At 42.8% G+C, this 19831-nt stretch overlaps 1 protein-coding gene across 5 annotated transcripts in view; it reads right to left on the bottom strand.

The window, feature by feature from the left end:
• The window catches only part of LOC129562655 (transmembrane protein 62-like), a 62221-nt gene that overhangs the window by 37168 nt on the left and 5222 nt on the right, over positions 1–19831 (bottom strand). The window lies entirely within an intron of this gene.

A 19831-nucleotide genomic window follows, 5' to 3' on the forward strand; every position in this document is an offset into this window, starting at 1 on the left:
TCGCTGTAAGTTTTCTGTAGATTTCATCCATATACTTTGTGAGAAAAATTTTTTCTTAAACTGATTTCATGTGCGCTTGGTTACGTAATGCTCTAAAACGGTGGTGTGCCATTCATTTAATACATTTAAAAATACTTCTTATGGGCTAGGTATTGTTGCTTAGGCGCCAAGTAGTGTCTGACTCTTTTACAACCCAGTGGACTGTAGCCCACCAGGCTCCTCTGTCTGTGGGATTTCCTAGGCAGGAATACTGGAGTGGGTTGCCATTTCCTTCTCCAGGGGAACTTCCAAACCCTGGGATTGAACCATCTCTGACAGTGGAGGTGGATTCTTTACTACTGAACCACCATGGAAACTCCACACATGGAAGGACCCTGAGGTAAACCAAATATGGACTCAAACCCAGATAAAGCAAGATGATTGGCCAGAGGGAAATGGGAAGACATGCCCCATATAAGTGATTCAAACTACCAGGAGGGCATGACTCTCTTTGAGACCACTCGTGTGTGTCTATCCACATGTACTCTTTCCTCTCTAAACACTGTACTTGCTTCACTACTTTCCATCTCTTTGTGGAAATTCATTTCTACAAAGCCAACTGGCCAAGGCTTTGTTACTGGCCACTGGTTCTGCTGGTCTAGTGGCAAGGATTCAGGGCTCTCACTGCCATACCCTGACTTCAGTTCCTGGCTAAGGAACCAAAGTCCTGCTTGAAGCCACTGTGGACTGTGGCCACCCAAGTTTAAGGGCACAGCAAGAAGTCAGCAGTCTGCAACCTGGAAGGTGTCTTCACCAGAACATGACCAAGCTGGCATCCTGATCTTAAATTTCCAGCCTACAGAACAGTGAGAAATAAATTTGTTAGTTAAAAACAATTCAGTCTGTGATACTGTTATAGCAGCCAGAATGGACAAAGACAACCGTGGTGTGTGTGTGTGCGCGCAAAGTTATATCCAACTCTTTTTCAGCTCCATGGACTGTAGATGGCTAGGCTCCTCTGTCCATTGGATTTTCCAGGCAAGAATACTGGAATGAGTTGCCAATTCCTCCTCGCAGAGATCTTCCCAACCCAGAGATGGAACCTGTGTCTCCTGTGTCTTCTGCATTGCAGGCAAATTCTTTGCTGCTGAGTCACTGGGGAAGGGACCAAGACATCCAGGCAGCGGGTAATTACAAAGTCCTGACACAGAAAGAGTGGGACACAGAGATTAGAAAAGAAGGATTGTAAAGATAGAAACTACAGAATTTGACTGATTGTGAAACAAGAAGGAAGTGGGCAGGAACAACCTTTACAAGTACTGACATAGCCCCAAGACATGACATAAATTGATTAGAAACAACTAGGTCCAAGATCTTTTAGGAGATACTAAAAGATGCTGTTAAAATGCTGCACTCAATATGCCAGCAAATGTGGAAAACTCAGCAGTGGCCACAGGACTGGAAAAGGTCATTTTCATTCCAGTCCCAAAGAAGGGCAATGACAAAGAATGCTCAAACTACTGCACAATTGCACTCATCTCACATGTCAGCAAAGTAATGCTCAAAATTCTCCAAGCCAAGCTTCAATAGTGCTTGAACCATGAACTTCCAGATGTTCAAACTGGATTTAAAAAAGGCAGAGGAACCAGTGATCAAATTGCCAACATCCGTTGGATCACTGAAAAAGCAAGAGAGTTCCTGAAAAACATCCATTTCTGCTTTATCGATTATGCCAAAGCCTTTGACTGTGTGGATCACAACAAACTGTGGGAAATTCTTAAAGAGATGGGAATACCAAACCACCTGAGCAGGCTCCCAAGATATATGTATGTAGGACGAGAAGCAACTGTTACAACTGGACATGGAACAACAGACTGGTTCCAAATTGGGAAAGGAGTACGTCAAGGCTGTATATTGTCACCCTGCTTATTTAATACAGAGTACATCATGAGTGATGATGCAGAGTACATTATGAGTAATGATGCATATATCATGAGAAATGCTGGACTGGATGAAGCACAAGCTGGACTCAAGATTGCCGGGAGAAATATCAAGAGCCTCAGATATGCAGATGACACTACCTTTATGGCAGAAAGGGAAGAACTAAAGAGCCTCTTGATGAAAGTAAAAGAGGGGAGTGAAAAAGTTGGCTTATAGCTCAGCATTCTGAAAACTAAGATCATGGTATCTGGTCCCATCAGTTCGTGGCAAATATATGGGGAAATAGTGGAAACAGTGACAGACTTTCTGTTTTGGGGCTCCAAAATCTCTGCAGATGGTGACTGCAGCCATGAAATTAGAAGACGCTTGCTCCTTGGAAGTAAAGCTATGACCAACCTAAACAGCATATTAAAAAGCAGAGACATTACTTTGCCAACAAAGGTCCATCTAGTAAAAGCTATGGTTTTTCCAGTAGTCATGTGTGCATGTGAGAGTTCAGTCCAGTTCAGTCGCTGAGTCGTGTCCAGCTCTTTGAGACCCCATGGACCGCAGCACACCAGGCCTCCCTGTCCATCACCAACTCCCAGAGTTTACTCAAACTCATGTCCGTTGAGTCAGTGATATCATCCAACCGTCTCATCCTCTGTCATCCCTATCTCCTCCCGTCTTCAATCTTTCCCAGCATCAGGGTCTTTTCATGAGAGTTGGACTATAAATAGAGCTGAGCACTGAAGAACTGATGCTTTTGAACTGTGGTGTTTGAGAAGACTCTTGAGAGTCCCTTGCATTGCAAGGAGATCCAACCAGTCCATCCTAAAGGAAATCAGTCCTGAATATTCATTGGAAGGACTGATGCTGAAGCTGAAACTCCAATACTTTGGCCACCTGATGTGAAGAATTGACTCAATGGAAAAGACCCTGATGCTGGGAAAGATTGAAGGCACGAGGAGAAGGGGACGATAGATGGCATGATTGGATGGCATCACAGACTCGACAGACATGAGTTTAAGTAAACTCTGGGAGTTGGTGATGGACAGGGAGGCCTGGCCTCCCAGATTAATATCCTTAGCAGTATTAATCTGTACATTTTTGGTTGACTCCTGTGCTTAAAATACATCATTTTTAACCAATCAGTTTAAAAGTCACAATGTTTAGCTTAACATCTTTATGGCTTCTCCTGATCCTCATATTAAGTTGTCTCTCTTTTTCATGCACCCTAGCCACTCCAGTACTCTTGCCTAGAAAATTCCATGGATGGAGGAGCCTGGTAGGCTGCAGTCCGTGGGGTTGCTAAGGGTCGGACACGACTGAGCGACTTCACTTTCACTTTTCACTTTCACACATTGGAGAAGGAAATGGCAACCCACTCCAGTGTTCTTGCCTGGAGAATCCCAGGGACAGGGGAGCCTGGTGGGCTTCCGTCTATGGGGTCACACAGAGTCGGACACGACTGAAGTGACGCAGCAGCAGCAGCCATTTTACGGGCTTCCCTGATAGCTCAGTTGGTAAAGAATCCTCCTGCAATGCAGGAGACACCAGTTCAATTCCTGGGTCAGGAAGATCTGCTGGAGAAAAGATAGGCTGCCCACCCCAATATTCTTGGACTTCTCTTGTGACTCAGCTGGTAAAGAATCCACCTGCAATGCAGGAGACCTGGGTTTGATCCCTGGGTTGGGAAGATCCCTTGGAGAAGGGAAAGGCTACCCACTCCAGTATTCTGGCCTGGAGAATTCCATGAACTGCATACTCCATGGGGTCGCAAACAGTCAGACATGACTGAGTGACTTTCACTTTCAGCCATTTTACAATGGACCAGATGTGTGGGCTAAGGATTAATGATCACTAGTTGTTTTTCCCTCAGGTATATGGGAAGTTAATTACTGCCCCTCCCTGGATCTGAGTGTTGATAATTTATCAGACCAAGGACACATTCCAGGAATTCGGGACAAAGGGTATAACTTTAGGTTAATGGAGCAAGATGTGTTTTGAAAACAAGAATGAGATCTCAGAGTCCTACACTGACTGCCTAGCAATTTCTACCTATTATTTTGTCTCTCACTGAGTTATTTCTGCCATGAGACATCAAGAAGGTGAGCTTCATTAAGTCCTAAAACCAAGTGTGTGATCTCAGTCATAAGAACGTGGGTTCAAGTCCCAATCTGAGTTGCACAGTTTCAGTTGGCTATTTGAAGGAAGAACAGTTAAAGAAGACAATTAAAAGTTGTGCTGAAATTTGGAATTTTAGCGATGAAAAAACTAGGGCTACACTGTGTGTGTAAAGACATATATGAATAAAGGTTTTTATTTTGTCTAACACTGCACTCAGTGGTAAAGAATCAACCTGCAATGCAGGAGACAGAGGAGATGCAGGTTCAATCCCTGTGTCAGGAAGATCCCCTGGAGAAGGAAACAGTATTCCACTCCATTATTCTTGCCTGGAGGATCCCATGGACAGAGAAGCCTGGCAGGCTACAGTCCGTGGGGTCTCAAAGAGTGGAACACAACTGAGCACACACATACACAACATGGACGTCTTAGTCCATTCAAGCTGCTATAACAGAATATCATAGACTGTGTGACTTTTAACTAACAGCATTTAGAGGATTCCCAAGTGGTGCAGTGGTAAAAATCTGCCTGCCAATGCAGGAGACAGGAGACGTGGGTTTGATTCCTCGGTAGGGAAGATCTCCTGGAGTAGGAAATGGCAACCCACTCCAATATTCTTTGCCTGGAAAACCTCATGCACAGAGGAGACTGGTGGGCTACAGTTCATGGGGTTGCAAAGAGTCCGACATGACTGAGCATCCACACACACACAAAACACTGCTCTACTGAAAAACATCTAGATGGACATCTTTAAAGCAAATTTGGAAGACATGATTCAGATCATCTGATTTAAAATACAGGCAATGTGGTATACAAAAAAATGCATTTGGAGAGCTTTTACAGTCCATGGGGTTGCAAAGAGTCAGACACGACTGGGTGATTGAACAACAAGACCTCAAAAATATGAAAATCATTTTTGAGAAATGGAATACAACAAGAAGTTATATGATGGATAGGAATAGACATTTTAGACAGAGAAACATGGTTTAAAGTTACAAAGGCCAGCAGTTTGAATTTCAGGTACTGAATTACACTGAGTGAAGCTGCTTCACTCAAGGTGTTTGAAGTGAAACTGAGCAAGACCTTATGGGGTTCTCTAGGGTACAAAAGCTTTCTGTGTCTGTTTCTTGTTTTCGGTCAGGCTCCATTTGGCCTCCTTGACTTCCCCTGAGTTCCAGGGTCATGGTTCCTCATGAAGAAATACATACATAACAATACCTTTAAGTTCCTCTGCAGGAACTAAGGCTCCCACCCAGGTGGAGGATGGTAAATTCAGATGGGAGCTCAAGAATCCTGGAATACTGCCCTGTTACTTCACCACCAAACAATCAGAAGAAACCACACATCCTACAGCCCTCATCCCAAATTTTGCCTATAAGAACTCTTCCCCCCAAACCAACAGGGAGTTCAGGGATTTTGAGCATGAGTCACCCACTCTCCTTGCTTGACCCTGCAATAATCCTTTCTCTGCTCCGAGTCCCAATATTTTTATTTACTTGGCCTCACTGTGCATCAGTGAATATGAAATTTGTTCAGTAACAAAAGTGAACAGAGTTAGGAGATGGTGGAGCAGAAGGATATGCACGCATATCCTCCTGCAAGAGCATCAAAATCACAACTAACTGTTGAACTACCATCAATAGGAGGACACTGGCTGCTGCTGCTGCTGAGTCACTTCAGTCGTGTCTGACTCTGTGTGACCCCATAGACGGAAGCCCACCAGGCTCCCCCGTCCCTGGGATTCTCCAGGCAAGAACACTGGAGTGGGTTGCCATTTCCTTCTCCAATGTGTGAAAGTGAAAAGTGAAAGTGAAGTCGCTCAGTCATGTCTGACTTGTAGCAACCCCATGGACTGCAGCCTACCAGGCTCCTCCGTCCATGGGATTTTCTAGGCAAGAATACTAGAGTGGCTTGCCATTGCCTTCTCCGGGAGGACACTGGAGCCTACCAAAAAAAGTTACCCCATCTAGAAAGACAAAGAAGCTGCAACAAGATGGCAGGAGGGGCACAACAACAATAAAATCAAATCCCATAACCGTCAAGTGGGTGACCCACAAACTGGATAACAATAATACCAAAGAAGTTCTCCCACTGTTATGAAGGTTCTGAACCCAATGTCAGGCTTCCCAGCCTGGGGATCCAACAAAGGGACTAGGAATCCCCAAGGAATCTGACCTTGAAGGCCAGTGGGATTTGATTACAAGATTTCCACAGGACTGGGGGAAATAGAGACTTCAATCTTGGGAGGGCACAAACAAAACCCTGCGCCCACCAAAACTCAGGAAAGGGGCACTGACTCCACAGAAGACTGAACCAAAACTACCTGCTAGTGTTGGAGGGTCTCCTGTGGAGTTGTCAGTCAGCATTCTGGGAAGGTACCCCTTGGCATAAGCCCTCTTGGAGGTTGCCATTAACCCAACCATGGTGACCATGGGGGCCGGGTCACCTCAGACCAAAAAAACTACCAGGGAAGGAGTGCAGTGCAACCTCTGGATTAAATAAATCCACAACAGCAGAATAACAACTGAGGCAAAAAAAAGGATAAGTGACCTGGAGGAAAGAATGGTGGAAATCACTGCTTCAGAATGGAATATAGAAAAAAAAAATTTTTTTTTAAATGAAGATGGCCTAAGAGACCTCTGGGACAACATTAAACACACAAACATTCACATTATAGGGGCCCCAGAAGGAGAAGAGCGAGAGAAAGGACCTGAGAACATATTTGAAGAGATAATAACTGAAAACTTCCCTAACATGGGGAAGGAAATAGTTGACCAAGTCCGGGAAGCACAGAGAGCCCCAGGCAGGACAGACTCAAGGAGGGACACACCAAAGACACATAGAAATCAAAATGATAAAAATTAAAGACACAGATAAAATATTAAAAGCAATAAGGGAAAAATGACAAAAAAACATACAAGGAAATGCCCATCAGGCTACCAGCTGATTTCTCAGCAGAAACTCTACAAGCCAGAAGAGAATGGCATGATATATTTAAAGTGATGAAAGGGAAGAAACTACAACCAAGAATACTCTACCCAGCAAGATTCTCCTTCATATTTGATGGAGAAATCAAAAGCTTTCCAGACAAGCAAAAGTTAAGAGAACCCAGCACTACCAAACCAGCTTTACAACAAATGCTAAAGGAACTTCTCTACACAGGAAACAAGAGAACGAAAAGACCAAACTACAGAAAATAAACCCAAAACAATTAAGAAAACAGTAATAAAATTATTACCAGGGGGCTTCCCTGGTGGCTCAGACGGTAAAGAATCTCCCTGCAATGGAGACCCAGGTTCAATCACTGGGTGGGGAAGATAGACTGGAGAAGGGAATGGCAACCCACTCCAGTATTCTTGCCTAGAGAATTTCCATGAGCAGACCATGGGGTCGCAAACAGTCGGACACAACTGAGTGACTAACACTTTCACTTTCACTAGGATTACACACTTTGATATTACCTTAAATGTAAACAGATTCAGTGCACCTACCAAAGACACAGACTGGCTTAGACTGAACAAGTGCACATGTGCACCGCCACTTACCACATCACTCCGCTTGACCCCCCACACTGTAGGTGATTATTTTATATTGCTAGGTTAATCATGTTCCCACTATGCTTGCAACTATAATTATCTTTTATTTCTTGTCTATTGATTGTGAAAACTGATAAACACATTTTACTATTGTGATTATGTAACTATTACTCACTTAATACCATTTATCATGATTGGTCAACAGAAAAATAATAGAATTCTATTATCACCAAAACTATCATTTAATAGAAAAACCAGCAATCACTTTTTAAAATCCAGATGCATATCAAAATTATCTTGGAATTTTTTGAAAAATACTAATGCCCAGGTGTTGTGTTTTTTTGGCCAGAGCTCCAGATATGTTTCTAATGGACAGCCATGTTTAAAAACAACTGGACTATTTGAGAATCTTTTATCTAGTTTGTTTCACTTGTTCTATTTCATATTCAGTGCTCCCATTTCATTTAGTTTATGTGTTCCAATTTCTCCATTTCTTTTTTTTCTTTTTGATGTTCTTTCTCAAGCCTTTATCAGTCATAGTAGAAAAGCTTTTGTATACACATATATACTATGTATAGTATATATATTTTAGAAAACTTAAGAATTTTTGCCTAACTCAAAAATTTATGACATTTTTATTTCACTTGTTTGACTCAGTGTGAACAGTATGCTAGATTCCTAATTTTAAAAAAATTGATATGCAACAAACAACAGAGGTTTACTGTATAGCATAGGGAACTACAGTCGATATCTTGTAATAACCTATAATGGAAAATAATTTCAAATATATGTGTACATGTAACTGAATCACACACACAAAAGAATTCCAGTTTTCAAAATGTAGTAATGTTTATCTTTTTACCAGTTTTTCTAAATGTCCTAGGCACATCAAATAACGTATAAGATACAAAATTTTAAATATTTTATGTTGAATATGATTAATATAAGTACAAATCTATTATATTTAAATTATTGATGATATCACTCAAGATGCTCCTATTATTATTTTTTCTGCACTTGATATTCTCAGAGAAATGTTAATGTGTCTCACTATGATTATATATATTTTTTCTTTTCCCTTACATTCCTTCTGATTTCTGCCTTATGTAGCTATGCTTCTTTGTTGTTAGGTGTCTAACGGCTTAGGATGTCTATCTTCTCTGAGAAGTGTACCTTTTATCATTAAAAGTATTCATCTTTGCTTCATTCTTTAAAAATTAATTTTAACAAGTGAAGTTAATTTTAACAAGAAACAGGAATTTATTTATTTAAGGATGATAAATGATTCTCCAGAGACACTGATTTGACCAGCTAATCGCTACAAAGTAGTATAAAAGTTGGTTCTCAGTTCCTGATAGCAAAAGGAGAAAGCTAGACTTCTTGTAATCTCATAAAGTGAGCAAGCAGCAATTCACCATGAAAAGAAAATTTCCTAGAACTAAAGTCAAGGGAAAATTTATCACTTGGGTATTTCACAATACAATATACACTGTCAACAATACTCATGTTGAACTATGTGACTCATAAACATGAGTTGTAAAAATTATCATCAGATCACTGTTTCTTAAACTAACCTTATTTTAAAATCTGAAATTGTATTAAGTCATTGTTTTCGAAGTCATCTTATTACTCAATGAGATCCATTCGCTTGACACGCGGTAAGCCAAACACTGAGGCTCTGAGGTTTATGACTGAGAGTTTGTTCACAATGCAGCCAGGTGAGGAAATGGGAGAACAAGTCTCAGATCTGCCTCACAAAGGCAGGGGTGGAGGGGGGAGGCGGTGATATCATGGGATTAGCAGGGTGGTCTTAAGCATGGGGAAAGGTGGTTGGAGGTAGGGGAAAAGGTGAGGTAATATGTATTCTGTGCAGCTACATCTGGGTTACATGTGTCTGCATGTTGAAAATGGAACTGCTTTGCATGATTGGAAGGTGGAGTTTCCGCCCCTCTGATATCAAGAAGCTATTTATCAGACACTTGCCCACCCTGAATTTTAAAGGTCAATGGACCTAACCAGTCCAGGGCTAGCTTGCACTGGGCAAGAGCTAACTCCAAGTTCCTGTAAAACAACTGGGCTGTGTGAAGCTAGGAGAGTATGCAATTAACAAGAAAGAAAGTGACTTTAATCAATGAAGGCCATTTATAAGCATAGCAGTTTTACCCCATCTGCTGTTCCATAAGACAAGCTCAACAATTTTTATCAGTTATCCACTTCTGTGAACTCTATTGAAACTGTGCATCTCTGACTGGGACTCAAACCCAGTCTAAACCCAGACTGGGACTTGAACCCATGGTCTTTTAATTAGAATCACTCACCTCATGTTTGGACTTACTGAGACTCAGGTTCTTTGATTCTCAGTGCAGAAGGACTTTAGCAAGAGGCAAAATGATGGCAAGAAGTAGATTTATTAATATAGGAAGCTTGTAAGAGACGCAAGTGGGCAGGCAAGGGATCTATCCAGCTAAACTGAAAGTGAACGTGAACTCGCTCAGCCGTGTCCAACTCTTGGCAACCACAGGGACTGTAGCCTACCAGGCTCCTCTGCCCATGGGATTTTCCAGGCAAACGCTACAATTTTACAATCAAAGGAAAACAGGGTAGGGGAAAAGACTGCCTTCCTCATTCTTCAGACAGACATCAGGTTTACATCACTAGCTCCTCCTTCATACTGGGCATGAGAGTGTCTGACCCGATGAGGTCAAACTAGGACTATCATCATGCAGATTCAAATCAAAGGGTGGTAACATTTTTTTCTTTTGCCTAATGACCTGAGATATATCTCATGCTTTGATTTATGGATTTACAGTTAGTCAAGCCTGCTTCACTCCACAATGTTCCAATACCTTTCTTGAGCTGTCGTTAACTTACAGTGGTCTCCCAAAGTTCCCTCGGTTTCCCTCTCTACCTATAGACCCCTACTGGGACGTCTACAACTACCTGTATAACTACATTACTCTATTCCTGTCACTGTGGGGCATGGTTTCAATTTCCATAGAGAGTTAAAGTAGTATAATCAAAAGAGGTTTGTGTTGATAAAGATTTTTAATTGTTTTCAAAACTGTGACAAAATACATATGTTAACTGCTCATTCATGTCCAGCTCTTTGTGACCCCATGGATTAAATATAGCTCACCAGGCTCCTCTGTCCATGGAATTTCCCAGGCAAGAATACTGGAGTGGGTAGCCATTCTCTTCTCTATGGGATCTTCCCTACCCTGGGATTGAACCCAGGACTTCTGAACAAATTATATATCTGCTGACTGAAAAACTCAAACAACCTAAGAGCAGTAAGTCTCAGTTTTATTCAGAGACATTGCTGAGAACCATAGCCCAGGAGACAGCATCTCAGATAGCTCGAAGAAACTGCTGTGAAGAAGCAAGGAAGTAGTCAGTATATATGCGAATGTTTTGCTGTGAAAAACATGTAGTCAGGCATACAAAGATCACTGCTAATCACAAAGAACAGATATTTCAAGGGAGTGATTTTAGTGCTTTTCTACATGTGGGAAAATGCAAGAATCTGGGGTCACTGAAAGCTTTCCTTAGATATGCATCTCAACTATCTAGGTGGCCTTATATCCAAAGCACAGAATGCTTCCTATTTTTCTCCATTTAAATTCCCTTCAGGGTTGGAAACTGCAGTGGGTTGCAACTTAATCCTTGTCAGACTGGAATGGTTGGTAACATTCCTTGTTTTACACACCTTAACAATATTTAAGGACTTTCCAGGTGGTGCTAGTGATAAAGAATATGCCTGCCAATGCAGGAGACATAAGAGACACGGGTTCAATCCCTGGGTCGGGAAGATCCCCTGGAGTAGGAAGTGGCACCACACTCCAGTCTTCCTGCCTAGAAAACTCCATGGGCAGAGGAGCCTGGCAGGCCACAGGCCATGGGGACACAAAGAGTAGGACATGACTGAGTGAGCTCACAGCTGAACAAGTTTAAGTGTACAATTCGGTGGCATTGAATACATTCACTGTGTTGTGCAACCATCACCTCCTTCCTTCTTCACAACTCTTTAGCATTCCAAACTGAACATGTGTAGCCCTTAAACATTAATTCCTCCTTCTTCCCTCCCTACCCCTGAGCCACTAACAGCCACTATCCTACTTTATGTCTTACTGAGTTTGTTAAGAGCTTATCTTCTCTATCTCCACTAATTTTCTTAAATCCCCCTTTTCCTTTCACTAGTCTGCTCACTTCACCTTCTTGTCTGCTCATTTTGCCTTCTTATTTTGGCTCGTGCCGGGAAGGTCTTTAGACTCTTCTGTAATCCAACTCCATTTGCCTTCAACGCAGGTCAAAAGTCCTTGCTTTCTTCATGCCTCATCTCCACTTCTTTCACTCAATTCTTCTTTTTTCTCCCCCCCAAAAACATTATTGTGTTCTCATCTTTTTCATCCTCTATCTTCAGTTGTAGCCTTACTGAAACAATAAAGCAGTTTCGGAAAATTCTCGGTAAAGGTAACACATTCATTTAAATCCTGTGCAGCCTTTTTGGGGTCTCCCTGGTTTTTTATTCACATGATTCACCCCACCTACCCAGGTCTTTTAAGTCACTGTCCTTTCTTTTATTACTTTATTCACAGAGTTATTTTCCACTATTGCCTTTCCTTTGTCACAATCTCTTCTCCAGGAGTACCCGTTGGTTTCAGGCTGAAGTCACACTTTTCAGGCAATATAGTCTCGTGGCTAAGAACCTCAGAGAAATCTGTGCTGCAGTCAGCTCTGTCACTGTTTATTGACTAGGCAAATCTAAAAACCTCTTTGACCCACTGATATCTCTAAAATGAGAACTGTAGCAAAATTTGCTTCTCAAAACTGTTTAAAGCGCACTTGAGTCAATACACTTGGGGTTAATGGATTTTCTCATGGGTTCACAGCCTAAGCCCTTTCAATCATCAGCAGCTCAGGTTTGTCATTTCCCACATCTCTCAAAAGCTTAAGCTCCTCTGTATCTGTCCTCTGCCATTCTGCTCCTGAGGGCCTAAGCTGCCTTCTGTTCTGAGATCATCAGCTCCCATCTTTAGAGCTTCATATATAAAGGCCATAAATTATGTCCCTGTAAGACATTAATACAGAAATAGCTCACATATAATTCAAATTCCTCCTGCCCAAGATAATACTACCAAATTCATATGCATTCTTAGGGAAGGAATTGACTGCATCAAAATATAGTATTAAAAAAAACCCTTAAGGTAGATAGCTTGGAAGCCTCTTGGATCAATGGAGCATACAGAGCAAGAGCTAAAGAGGAAAGGATACAAGAGTTGTACGACCTCTCTGTTACCTGCTACTTTTTAAACAGATAAACAGATACTTAGTTTCTTAACTAATCAACAAATCAAACATTTGTAACAACAGGATACATCTGTATGACACTTGATAGTGACAAAGTGTCATATATGTTTTCTTATTTACTTCATGCCATACCAACAGGGAAATTTTTTGCAACACAGTTATAGATAAGAAAATTGAGACTCAGAGACTCCGTTAGAGTTGCCTAATTCTTTGTAGGTTGGAAGTGGTGAAAGTGTTAGTCATTCAGTTGTGTCTGACTCGTGACCCTATGGACTATAGCCCACCAGGCTCCTCTGTCCATGGAATTCTCCAGGCAAGAATACTGGAGTGGGTTGCCATTTCCTTCTCCAGGGGATCTCCCTGACCCAGGGACTGAACCCTGGTCTCCTGCATTGCAGATTCTTTGCCAACTGAGCCACCAGGGAAGTGGTGAACGCAGGATTCAAACCCCAGGCATTTGGAGTTCCCACAGTCTCCATGTGTCACACAGGTTCCCAAGGCCATAGGCTAAACTGAAGAAGGTAAGATTTGCCTTTGGGCGTTTTTAGCTGTCTTTTACCAATCCTGGGTGTTCATTGGAATCACTGATGCTAAAACTGAAACTCCAATACTTTGGCCACCTCATGCGACGAGTTGACTCACTGGAAAAGAGTCTAATGCTGGGAGGGATTGGGGGTGGGAGGAGACGGGGACGACAGAGAATGAGATGTCTGGATGGCATCACCGACTCGATGGACATGAGACTGAGTGAACTCCGGGAGTTGGTGATGGACAGGGAGGCCTGGCGTGCTGTGATTCATGGGGTCGCGGAGAGTCGGACACGACTGAGCGACTGAGCTGAACTGACTGAACTGATCAGTGCTCTCTCACAATTCCTGTGTTGGCAACCGCGACGTGCCACCCAGGTCCCCTTTCAGGAAGAAAGGACTTACTTCGCTCACTGCTAGCAGTGCTGCTGGCTGCAGTGCCTCGCGGGAAGGGAGTAATTGCCTCTGCTGAAGAGGCCTGCCTTGCTCAAGGCAACTCCTCTTGCCAGGGCTGACCACATCTAATGACTGACCAATGTGAAGATATAAAGGCCTACTCACCCTGGTCCTGACTCTGAAGAATGAGTTCAGCTTCAGAAATCAGCAGAGAGTTGGCTGAGGCCTGCATTCAGATTGCATTGCAGGTCAGCTTCTCCCTCAGCCTAATCGTGTCTCTTTCCCATTCTTTCGCCTTCCTACAGGTGTTGATCTCCCTAACATACCTGTATAATCATCTCTGCTTCAGAGTCAGTGTCTTTTGAAACCCAACCTCTTAACACCATGTACAATTCATAGAACGTGAATTTCAGGCATCTGTTAAACTGAGCTCTACCAAATGGTAAACTGATAGGAAGTCATCCTTCTCCAAGTAAGAAGGTCTCAGACTGAAAACTCTCAGATTCCTAGAAAGAAGCCTTTAATGATGAAATAAATATATAAGTGCTAGTTTCTAAGCTGGATTTGGAAATTATTGTGGGACCACTGAATGTTTTATGAGTTGATTTTAATTGAAGGATAACTGCTTTACAGAATTTTGTTGTTTTCTGTCAAACCTCAACATGAATCAGCCATAGGTATACATATATCGCCTCCCTTTTGAACCTCCCTCCCGCCCCTCTAGGTTGATACAGAGCCCCTGTTTGAGTTTCTTGAGACATACAGCAAATTCCCATTGGCTCTCTATTCTACACATGGTAATGTAAGTTTCCATGGTACCCTTTACATACATCTCACCCTCTCCCCATGTCCGTAAGTCTGTTCTCTAGGTCTGTTTCTCCACTGCTGCCCTGCACATAAATTCTTCAGTACCATTTTTCTAGATTCCATATATATGCACTAGTTCAGTTCAGTTCAGTCGCTCAGTAGTGTCCGACTCTCCGCGACCCCATGAACTACAGCACGCAAGGCTTCCCTGTCCATCACCAACTCCCGGAGTACACTCAAACTCATGTCCACAGAGTCGGTGATGCCATCCAGCCATCTCATTCTCCGTCGTCCCCTTCTCCTCCTGCCCCAACCTTTCCCAGCATCAGAGTCTTTTCCAGTGAGTCAACTCGTCGCATGAGGTGGCCAAAGTATTGCAGTTTCAGCTTTAGCATCAGTCCTTCCAATGAACATCCAGGATTGATCTCCTCTAGAATGGACTGGTTGGATCTCCTTGCAGTATAAGGGACTCTCAAGAGTCTTCTCCAACACCACAGTTCAAAAGCATCAATTCTTCGGCGATCAGCTTTCTTCACAGTCCAACTCTCACATCCATACATGACCACGGGAAAAACCATTGCCTTGACTAGACGGACCTTGGTTGGCAAAGTAATGTCTCTGCTTTTTAATATATTATCAAGGTTGGTCATAACTTTCCTTCCAAGGAGCAAGTGTCTTTTAATTTCATGGCTGCAATCAGCATCTGCAGTGATTTTGGAGCCCAAAAAAATAAAGTCTGACACTGTTTCCACTGTTTTTCCATCTATTTCCCATGAAGTGATGGGACCAGATGCCATGATCTTTGTTTTCTGAATGTTGAGCTTCAAGCCAACCTTTTCACTCTCCTCTTTCACTTTCATCAAGAGGCTTTTGAGTTCCTCTTCACTTTCTGCCATAAGGGTGGTGTCATCTGCATATCTGAGGTTATTGATATTTCTCCTGGCAATCTTGATTCCAGCTTGTGCTTCTTGCAGCCCAGCGTTCCTCATGATGTACTCTGCATATAAGTTAAATAAGCAAGGTGACAATATACAACCTTGACGTACACCTTTTCCTATTTGGAACCAGTCTGTTGTTCCATGTCCAGTTCTAACTGTTGCTTCCTGACCTGCATACAGGTTTCTCAAGAGGCAGGTCAGGTGGTCTGGGATTCCCATCTCTTTCAGAATGTTCCACAGTTTATTGTGATCCACACAGTCAAAGGCTTTGGCATAGTCACTGAAGCAGAAATAGATGTTTTTCTGGAACTCTTTTGCTTTCTCCATGATCCAGCGGATGTTGGCAATTTGATCTCTGGTGCCTCTGCCTTTTCTAAAACCTGCTTGAACATCTGGGAGTTCATGGTTTACATACTGCTAAAGCCTGGCTTGGAGAATTTTGAGCATGACTTTACTAGCGTGTGAGATGAGTGCAATTGTGCGGTAGTTTGAGCATTCTTTGGCATTGCCTTTCTTTGCGATTGGAATGAAGACTGACCTCTTCCAGTCCTGTGGCCAGCGCTGAGTTTTCCAAATCTGCTGGCATATTGAGTGCAGCACTTTCACAGCATCATCTTTCAAGACTTGAAATAGCTCAACTGGAATTCCATCACTTCCACTAGCTTTGTTAGTAGCGATGCTTTCTAAGGCCCACTTGACTTCACATTCCAAGATGTCTGGCTCTAGGTCAGTGATCACGTTATCGTGACTATCTTGGTCGTGAAGATCTTTTTTGTACAGTTCTTCTGTGTATTCCTGCCACCTCTTCTTAATATCTTCTGCTTCTGTTAGGTCCATACCATTTCTGTCCAGACGCGACGCGAGAGACGCCGGCCCCGGCGGCGCAGACGCGACGCGAGAGAAGCCGGCCCCGGCGCAACGAACCACGCAAAGAGGTGCGGCCGTGAGGAGCTACCCCACGCCTAAGGCCAGGGCCGGCGGCCTAGAGGAGCTACCCCACGTCCAACAGGCAGTGGCTGCGCGGGCGCAGGAGGGCCGAGAGGAGCTACTCCATTCAAGGTCAGGAGGGGCGGCCTTGAGGAGATACCCCTCGTCCAAGGTAAGGTACAGCGGCTGCACTTTGCTGGAACGGCTGTGAAGAGATTTTCCACGACCAAGGTAAGAGAAACCCAAATAAGACGGTAGGTTTTGCTAGGGGGCATCAGAGGGCAGACACACTGAAATCATAATCACAGGAAACTAGTCGACCTGATCACATGGACCACAGCCGAATGTGGTCCACTGGAGAAGGGAACGGCAAACCACTTCAGTATACTTCCTTGAGAACCCCATGAACAGTAACAAAGGGCAAAATGATAGGATACTGAATGAGGAATTCCCCAGGTCGGTAGGTGCCCAGTATGCTACTGGAGCTCAGTGGAGAAATAACTATAGAAGGAATAAAGGGATGGAGCAAAAGCAAAACCAATACCCAGCTGTGGATGTGACCAGTGATAGAAGCAAGGTCCGGTGCTGTAAAGAGCAATATTGCATAGGAACCTGGAATGTTAGGTCCATGAATCAAGGCAAATTGGAAGTGGTCAAACGGGAGACGGCAAGAGTGAACGTCGACATTCTAGGAATCAGTGAATTAAAATGGACTGGAATGGGTGAATTTAACTCGGATATGCACTAGTAAACAATATTTATCTTTCTCTTTCTGACTTACTTCACTCTGTATAATAGGCTTTAGGTTCATCAACCTCATCAGAACTGACTCAAATGCGTTCCTTTTCATGGCTGAGTAATATCCCATTGTGTATATGTACCACGACTTCTTTATCCATTCATCTGTCAATGGATATGAGTTGATTTTTAAGATTGTATTTTAAGAACCATTTATAAATCATAGTAATTTGCATCATGCAGTATTTTCATCTTGTCTGAGATTCTTCTGTAAGTTTTGACCATCCACGATATGGCAGGCAGCCACTGTGTGCTAAAGAATACAAAGCTGGGACAGAATTCCTGTTCTCAAGAATCTCACAGTCGAGCAGGGTCAACAGGCACCTAAATAACTGTCACACGGTAAGTGCTGCCGCAGAGCCATTTAAAGTACAATGAAAACACAGAGGGAGAATTATGCCTGCTGGAGAATGACTGAATCAGAAAATGTCTCAGACAGAGTCTTATATAAACTGATCACTAAAGAATTAACCAAAATCTGTAACAAGATTGTTGTGGTGAAGGAGGTGGGCACTCTAGGCCAAGGAACTAACCTATGGAAAACCACAGAAAGCATGAGACTGTATAGTGTGTGGGAAACACAGTGCAGATAGTTGAAGATGAGTGGTGCCAGGGAAGCAAGACTAGCAAAAATCATTTCAAGCCAGTTTGAGAAAGGCTTTGAATGTCATGCTTAAGGGTTAGGCTTTAGCCTGTAGAGCAGCTGCCTAATACACTGAGGTTTAAGTCACATGATCAGATTTAGATTTAAGAATATAAATCTGATCAAAGAGGAATTAAGGAGACCAACTAGGAAGGCTGCTCTTCCCTAATCTCAATGAGGAATAGCAAGGGTTTGTATCAGGCAGGAGGAATCATGCAGGTGCTACTATCATTCTATATAAGAAAACATCCCAGAGAATGAGGTCATTAAAACAGAATCACCCTGCATTGCTGGAGGATTCTTTACCTCTGAGCTAGCAGGGAACAGAAGTATAGGTAAAGAAGATATGGTACATATATACAATGGAATATTGCTCAGCTATTAAAAAGAATAAAATAATGCCATTTGCAGCAACATGGATGGACCTAAAGAGTGTCATAATGAAGTAAGTCATACAGAGGAGAAATATCACATGACATCTCTTGTAACTGGAATCTAAAAAAAAAAAGAAATGAACTTACAAAACAGACTCACAGACTCATAAAATGAACTTATGGGGAAAGGGATAGTTAGGGACTTTGGGAAGGTCACATACACACTGCTATATTTAAAATGGATAACCAACAAAGACTTACTGTATAGCACATGGAACTCTGCTCAATGTTGTGCCAGCCTGGAGGAGAGAGGGGTTTGGGAGAGAATGGATACGTGTGTATATATGGCTGTGTCCCTTTGCTGTTCACTGAAACAACTAACACAGCATTGTTAACTGACTATACCCCAATACAAAATGTTTAAAGTTTAAAAAATGCATACATATATAATGGAATCACTGAAGGGTTCCTGATTGCTCAATAAGATCACTTCAGTTCAGTTCAGTTCAGTCGCTGAGTCGTGTCCGACTCTCTTCGACCCCATGAATCACAGCACGCCAGGCCTCCCTGTCCATCACCAACTCCTGGAGTTCACTCAAACTCATGTCCACAGAGTCGGTGATGCCATCCAGCCATCTCATTCTCTGTCGTCCCCTTCTCCTCCCGCCCCCAACCCTTCCCAGCATTAGAGTCTTTTCCAGTGAGTCAACTCATCGCATGAGGTGGCCAAAGTATTGCAGTTTCAGCTTTAGCATCAGTCCTTCCAATGAACACCCAGGATTGATCTCCTTTAGAATGGACTGGTTAGATCTCCTTGCAGTCCAAAGGACTCTCAAGAGTCTTTTCCAACACCACAGTTCAAAAGCATAAATTCTTTGGCGATCAGCTTTCTTCACAGTCCAACTCTCACATCCATACATGACCACGGGAAAAACCATAGCCTTGACTAGACGGACTTTGGTTGGCAAAGTAATGTCTCTGCTTTTTAATATGCTATCTAGGTTGGTCATAACTTTCCTTCCAAGGAATAAGTGTCTTTTAATTTCATGGCTGCAATTAGCAACTGCAGTGATTTTGGAGCCCAAAAAAATAAAATCTGACACTGTTTCCACTGTTTTTCCATCTATTTCCCATGAAGTGATGGGACCAGATGCCATGATCTTTGTTTTCTGAATGTTGAGCTTCAAGCCAACCTTTTCATTCTCCTCTTTCACTTGGGAGAGGTTTAAAAAAATGAACACTCCAGTCTCACCCCTTTCTAATTAAATCAAAATCACTAGAATAAAGCCTGGCATTAGGAAGATCCTAATGTGGAACCAATCCTGGCTCACTGGAAAAGACCCTGATGCTGGGCAAGATTGAGGGCAGGAGGAGAAGGGGACGACAGAGGATGAGATGGTTGGATGGCATCACTGACTCAATGGACATGAGTTTGAGTAAGCTCCAGGAGTTGGTGATGGACAGGAAAGCCTGCAGTCCATGGGGTTGCAAAGAGTCGAACAAGACTGAGTGACTGAACTGAACTGAATGTGTAACCACGGCTGGAAACCTC

This window comes from Moschus berezovskii, chromosome 9 (genome assembly GCF_049115385.1).
Source record: "Moschus berezovskii isolate FMDL1 chromosome 9, NW_MosBer_1.0, whole genome shotgun sequence".
Lineage (NCBI taxonomy): Eukaryota > Metazoa > Chordata > Mammalia > Artiodactyla > Moschidae > Moschus > Moschus berezovskii.